At 46.5% G+C, this 7,686-nt stretch overlaps 1 non-coding gene across 1 annotated transcript; it reads left to right on the forward strand.

Moving 5' to 3' along the window:
• Positions 1-7,154: 7,154 nt before the first annotated feature.
• Positions 7,155-7,337, forward strand: LOC138297568 (U2 spliceosomal RNA). The gene has a single exon (XR_011204164.1). It is a non-coding gene; the product is annotated as a U2 spliceosomal RNA (small nuclear RNA).
• Positions 7,338-7,686: the final 349 nt, after the last annotated feature.

The following is a 7,686-nucleotide window of genomic DNA, read 5'->3' on the forward strand; positions in this document are numbered from 1 at the left end:
CACCCGGGGAAACACATGCTGTTGAAAAAAAAGATGCAAAAGGAGCGTTTCACTGGCTTTCCGTAAAGTGGCGCTAATGTCTTTGGGTGTAAATAAAACCAACCTGGCCACTTTTTGGCAGCCGTGTCTTGTTTTATTGATTGATTGATTGATTTATTTAATTATTTATTTCGTTTTAGCCCTACCGCGTTGGTAAGACAGGAAGGAAGGAAGGGGGAGAGAGGGAGAGAGGGAGAGGGAGAGGGAGAGAGAGAGAGAGAGAGAGAGAGAGAGAGAGAGAGAGTCGGGGGGGGGGAGCTGCCTGTGGCAGAACAGAAGAGCTGGACACTGTCCATGCCTTCTCTGGGTAGAAGGAAGAGGCAGAGTCCTTTGCCTTCTTTGCCTGCCCCCGCCCGCCCCCGAACGGCCGAGCCTTATCTATAGGCCTAAGCTACAGGGCAACAGAGTCCTGGGTAAGCGAGGGCGAGGTGCCGGCCACTTGCTGCCAGGGTGCTGTCCAGGGTGGCCAGGCCTCCCGACCAAGGGGCTGGAGGCAGTGGACAGGAAGGGGAGGGGCATGCAAAAACTAGAAACTGGGCAACGTGGGTATGCTAATGGACGCATAATGAGGCGACTGCTGAGGATTCTGGGAGCCGGAAGACCCCCGCCCCCGACGCCAGGGCCTCTTTTTCCTTTTGTCACTGGCTGAGCTCTTGCCAAGAGATGGGGAAAAGAGGCGAAAGGCCCGTGAACGGCCAAGGAAAGGACGGCGCCAGCCCGAGTCAGCCAGGGAGACCGGCCGGTGAGGTGAGAATTCTGGCCCCTCTTCGGGTTATCGCTTCTCGGCCTTTTGGCTAAGTTCAAACTTTTGTTTGAACTTAAAAAAAAGGTGAGGGTGATTTCCGACCCTTGTGGGACTGGGCCTGCGACCTCTGGCTTGACCGGAGCCTGGCTGCGTCACGCAAAGGGGACGAAAACTCCTCTGAAGTGATCGAATCTCTTTCTGAGTGACTTGGGGGATGGGCCTCCTCTGGCTTGTCCGGAGCAAGGCTGATGCCCCCTTGTCACAAGGATTGAGACGGATTGCACCTGCCGGTCCCTCCCGGTGTGGGGTCCCTTATCTCCTTTGAGGAGCGGTGTGGGGTCCCTTATCTCCTTTGAGGAGCAGTGCGAGTTTGTTCTTGCGCAGTGACCTCAGGAGATTGGGGGGGAAGCTTGTGTAACATCTGGGCTAGCCCTACCGGAGTTGACAGTAGTGCTAGGAGCTGTCCTTTTCAGGACAATTACTCCTTAGGCACTCTTTTTGCATTTTACGTTCCCCATTTTTTTTCATTTTAATTTTATTCATGTTATTATTTGATTATTTCATTTTTATAGTAAACACACGATAGTGCTTCAAGAAAGGACTATCCAGAGGTGCCTCTACAGGAGGCCCCGGACGGGGCCCTCCATCTCTCCCTGGTCATCAGGATCACTACACCGGCCTCTGGACGCAGTTCTTCGCCATCATTCTTCAACAGACCCGTTGAAAAGGAATTTCCGCGCCGCGCCATTTACCAGAGGACCTTGTTTTATCTCCCGGTAAGGCGCTTGGCACAGGACCTCCTGCTGTCCACGCCATTCTTCATGGTTTTTACTTGCGCAGTTCAGCTCCTTTGACTGAACGGACTGAAGCACCTTTTTTTAGACCTATATACCAAATATTTAATCCCCAAACCTCCTTTTTCTTCTTTCTCCCTCATCCTGTTTCCCTTTACCTTTCACTATGACGGCTGCTCTCCCCACTACGAGTCCTACTCGTAACTACGATTATATACCTAACTCAATTAGGGTTGAGGTCAACGGTGACCACCGTAAAGATAAGAATCTGTTTTTTATTGTTGAGGATTTGTTGAAAACTACCTGTGATGTTTCCCATACAGCTATAGAATGTATTCAAGATTTTTCTAATAGGGGTGTCTATGATATCACGTTTTCTAGTGCCTCTATTTGCCAACAGGTTCTAGACACTTCTAATACTGGAATCCCCCCCTCTGTGTTTTCCGGGCTTACTGTCCTCCCACTGTTTGCCCCTAAAGAAGTGGTATTGGTTGTCCACATGTACAACCCCTATACAGATCCCAGATTTATTGAAGTGTTCCTTTCCCGGTACTGTTCCAAAATTCGGGGTGGACAAAAGATTAAAAATATGTGCGGGATATGGAATGGGAAACGTAAATATTCTGTGGTTTTTAAGGAAGATTCGCAAGGTGTACGTGGGCTAGCACACCCCCCACAAACATTCACATTGGGCACAAACAAAGGTTTTTTGGTGTATTCAGGGCAACCTTTATTTTGTAGACTGTGCCAACAGTTCGGTCACACTAAAGATCAGTGTTCAGGGTCAGTTTGCCGCAATTGTGGTAGTTCCAATCACACTGCTCCTTTCTGCCCCGCCCCCAAAAAATGTAATTTATGCGGGAGCGACGACCACTTATTTAAACAATGTCCAAAAGGGAAATTCACTTATGCGCAGGCTGCTTCCACCCGTGACATTTCATCCCCCCCAAACCCAGCGCTCCCCATTACCAAACCCACTGATAACCCGGAGGCTCCCCACCCGGACCCCAACGCCATTCCCGACATTCCTGACTCACAGCTCTTAGGATGTATTGACAATCTTCCCATTTTATCCACCCACCCAGAGACAGAGGTCCCTGATGATATTACTGTTCATCCAAACTTCCCTTTGCCAATTGACCCCCATGAAATCACACAACAGATAGTACAGGAAGAACTAGATAGATTAGACGCCCAAAAAATAAAAAAAAGAGCCTTAGAACAAAGACAAAAACGAGCCAAACCCCATCCCACTGACCCCACACCTCCCCCTCCAACCACAGTCATTCCCTCCGTCAGTCAGAATGAAAGCCCAGTGCCAGATTGTATTCCAGAAACACCACTAGAGGACCTAATATCACACCCACGGGCTACCACCTCGCACATAGCACCACCTGCACATGTTGTTGCATCCTCCTCTTCCCCTCAAGTATCTTTACAGAAACTTCCTGCAGCACCGGACATGGATCACAGTGGCTGGACAACGTATTTTTCCAGTAAACGTAAGACCAAAAGTACCAAGGTAACAGACACTCCTGCACCTACTCGAGCTAAGAGGCGGACGACATCCCTCGACCGCCCTTCGAGTGGGAGCCGCTACGCCCCGCTCACACACCTCTCGGACTCCGAGGAGGATCACCATCATGTGGCTCAGGAACTCAAGGTACGTACTGGCCCAGTGCCAGACTTCGAAGCCACTCCTGACCTGGAAGCTCTTTTTCCAGCTTCACTGCTTCCTGATGCCCAACGTTTCGGCACAGAGGCAGATGATCTTTCTTCTCCTGAATAAAGTATATGCCAGACCTTTTTTATTACATATTTATGCTCCTCAACATCACCTCCTGCAACGTCAGAGGTATGAGCACAAAATTGACTAGGGTTGCCATCATGGACTATTGTAAAACTTTGCCTGCTGACCTAATTTGTTTACAAGAGTGTCATATGCCCCCTTGTCTTGACTACTCCCCCTACAGCAAACATTGGACAGAGGGCCCTTCCGTGTGGTCAGGTGGACCAAACAAAAATGACGGAATAGCACTCCTTTTCCGAAACAAACATTGGCAGATAACAGGGGAAAAGATTTTGTCACCTGGGCGTGCACTCCTTCTCTCTTTACAAATGGATGGGGTTTCCATGAGAGTATGTACTATCTACGCCCCAGCTCAGAAAGTGGAGAGAGAACACTTATTCCATGTGATCAAGCCGTTTCTCACAGGTACTATTCCGCTGCTATTGGTTGGTGACTTTAACTGTATCATGCATCTCAGCGATCGTCAGGGTCAGCAAAATACTTATTCACTGGATGTCACCTCAAAAGTTTTAAAGACGTTGTTGTACGATGTGGACCTGTATGATACCTATGCTAAACATTATTCTCCAGGCACCTGCTTCACCTGGGAAGCTGTTCACGGTCACGCACGTTCTCGCATAGACTTTGTTTTTGCCTCAAAAACTTTAGTTGCCACCAAGTGCTGCTTGACCCCAGTGGCTTTCTCTGATCACCGTTGCCTCCATGTCACCTTCGAACTTCCTGCGCACCCAATCAGAGGTCCTGGTTATTGGAAGCTCAATTGCCAACTGCTGGAGAACGCCTTGATTTGCCAAAAATATAGACGCTGCTATGCCAAATGGGCACAGAATAAAACCCTCTTTTCATCCAACTATCAATGGTGGAGGTGGGTGAAATGCAAAACTAAAATGTTTTTCCAATCACAGGCAGCTCTTCTTCGGAAAGAAGTTTGGGCGCAGTTCCAACATCTTCAGCGACGACTTCTAGTGCTACAACAGCTGAGTGACGCAGGGAAAGATGTCAGTGAGGAAGTGCGACACGTTAAAACGGCCCAAACACTTTGGCTGCACCGCAAAGGTAAATCGCTCATTTTTCAGTCCCGAGTTCAACATTATCAAGAGGACGAAAAATGTACTTCTTTCTTTTTCCAAAAAGCAAAACAAAGTCATAAGCTTATTACGGTCCTCCAAAATTCTGATGGTGTCCCCTGCCATGGTCTTACACACTGTAAACAAATTGCCTTTCAATTTTATCAAACATTATACACTCCACACAACCCCCTACCCACCACACAGGAATTAGATACATATTGCCAAACCATCATTACAGAACTTTCAGATGCCCATCAGTCCAACCTTGCCGCCCCCTTCACTGGGGAAGAATATCTTAGTGCAATCACCACTGCTAAACGGGGCTCCAGTCCGGGCCTCGATGGTCTTCCATGGGAATTTTATAGGACTTTTTGGGATCTCATTTGTACAGACTTTATGACCATGATAACCACCAGCTTTCAAAATAGGGATTTAACTTCTGACTTCTCCAAAGGGGTCATTACGCTCCTACATAAAAAAGGAGATGAAACCTCTCTCCAAAACTGGCGACCCATCTCCCTCTTAAACATTGATTATAAATTAGTGTCCAAAATTCTGGCCCGGCGACTCAGTTCCGTGATGGGCACCTGCATACACCCAGATCAAACTTGTGCCTTGCGTGGACGTCACATAACGGATAGCCTCACTACCCTCCGGGACGTAATATACTATACCCAAGAACGTCACATCCCCCTAGGTGTCTTAAGTTTAGATTTCCAAAAAGCTTTCGATAGGGTTTCCCATCAATACATGTTCAAGGTATTACGTAAATTTAAAGTTCCTGACCCCTTTATACACATGGTTTCTACTTTATATGCCCAAGCTAACAGTGTTATCAATATCAATGGTGTTCATACCCCGGAACTGTTTATACATGCGGGAGTCCGGCAGGGCTGCCCCCTGTCCCCAATCCTATTTATTAGTGCATTGGAACCTTTTTTAAGTCACCTCCGTGCTGAACCCCTCCTTACAGGCACATTTGTCCCCGGAGGGTCAGGTATCCCGGCAAAAGTAGTGGCTTACATGGATGATGTTACTGTTTTCTGTGCTACCCCAAAGGCAGTTCGTAGTGCTGTCCAGCATGTTTCTTCCTTTCAGCCACTGTCAGGACTAGGTCTGAATTTGGACAAATGTGTGTGCCTTACATTGGGCCCATGGGACCATATGGCAAAACTGCCAGTATCGGTAACCAGTCAACCTACAAAAATTCTTGGAATATACTTTGCAGGGAACGGTCACGAAACAAAAAACTGGGTGACTGTTTACGAAAAAATGTCACAAAAAATTGCTATGTGGTCTACCAGGAAACTCACGATGGAGGGTAAGATATTAATCATCAAAACAGTATTATTGCCAATCATGCTGTACCTGGCTCTGATTTATCCCCCTTCCCGGGCCACTTTGCATAAATGTGTTAAAATGTTTTTTTCTTACCTGTGGAGCTCCCGTATGGAAAAACTCTCAAGAATCAAAGTTTGTAAACATTGGTCCCATGGTGGTAAAACTTTTCCCGATGTCTATTTTTTCATTTATTCCAAACTCCTTTGTGCTGTTTTATCCTGTGTATCTCGTTCCCCAATGCATGCCGCTGGTTTTTTTACTCGATATTATGCAGGTGTTCTTTTACGTCGTTTTAAATTATTTCGCCCCACGAACCTCACCCCCTTATCCTAGGTCCTCCCTCCCTATTTCCGACAATTACGTTTATTTCTAAAAGAGTTAGATTTTTCCGTTTTACCATTGGACACAAGTTTGAATACAAAAATTCTTAACAAATATCTTTTTGAGAAAGAACAGACAGAAACAGTCCTTTCCTTTTCGATAGCACGTACTACAGAAATCTGGTCATCTGTGAGTCATCCCTCCCTCACACACGTGCAGAAAGACTTGGCTTGGATGAGTGTTCACGGATGTCTCCCGGTGAAAACTTTTCAGCACAGGCGGGGCCTCGCTCCTTCTGCTGTTTGCCCCCGGACTACTTGTCTTCACGAGGAAACTATTGCTCATCTTTTTTGGAACTGCAGATACGCCAAGGATTTTTGGACTTTACTACAACCGTTCTTGACTCACATAGCAGGCATTCCGTCCCTCACTTTTACGACTCTGTTGTACGGTTTGGGCCTTCCTCCCTCTCAGCGCATCGTTGCCTGGAGACTGCTGAACTGCGGCAAACAGACGCTGTGGGAAGCCCGTAATCTGCTACTTTTTGCACACAAACATTTAACCCTCTCAGACTGTCGTAACATTTGCCTCGACAAAGTGACTACCTATTTGTACATTGACCGCACCTTACAAGGTCAGGACAAGGCAAACCGTCTTTGGCAGGTGAAAAACTGGAAGGGCTGGGTGACCTGATTCCTATTCCCCCACCCCACCTTGCCACCGGGTGTCAAACGGATTGGCACTTATATAGGCCATGAATAAAATTTTAGTTTTTCAAGCCCTCCCAACCGGGAGTGGCAGTTTCAACAATAACGCCAAGCCACCAGGTGTCTATGGATTGGCCCTTATATATAGGCCTTAAATAAAGTTTTAGTTTTTCCCCACCCATAAAGGGACTGGGGTTTTTTCTCTCTCACTGTTACAATGTAAACATTTTTTGAACCATGCATATGTTTCTAAACATGTTTTGTAACTATGCCTAACCATTTTTTTGAAACCTTTCTGTAAAAACTGTGTTGTATTTTCTATGACAATTACCTTCCATAAAGGATTTCAAAACAAAATCTGTTCTTATCAGTTTAATATCTGATACGTCCTCTATCTGGGGACCATATATTAAATTGATTTTTGGAACAGGGAGATGGAATAGGAGCTTGCTCTGTCCACTCCACGCATCAACCTGGTATTGCAGTACCTCCAGGAATGGTGCACTTCCCCACCCGGGGAAAAACATGCTGTTGAAAAAAAAGATTGAAAAGCAAAAGTAGCGTTTCACTGTCTCTCTGTAAAGTGACGCTAATGTCTTTGTGTGTAAATAAAACCAACCTGGCCACTTTGTGGCAGCCGTGTCTTGTTTTATTTATGTCGTTATTTATTTATTTATTCCGTTTTATATTTCTGTGGTATTTTATTCCCTGACACCCCCCCACCCCCCCCCCCCCTTTTTTTTTTTTTTAATTTTTTTATTGTCCTCTGCTCAGAGGCTTCACTTCGGTGGAGAAAAAATTCAGAAAGAGACTGCATCTTCAGCAGTGTTTTGTTTTTGGATCCATTTCCCAGGGTAGC

This window comes from Pleurodeles waltl, chromosome 5, assembly GCF_031143425.1.
Source record: "Pleurodeles waltl isolate 20211129_DDA chromosome 5, aPleWal1.hap1.20221129, whole genome shotgun sequence".
In the NCBI taxonomy this organism is placed as follows: domain Eukaryota; kingdom Metazoa; phylum Chordata; class Amphibia; order Caudata; family Salamandridae; genus Pleurodeles; species Pleurodeles waltl.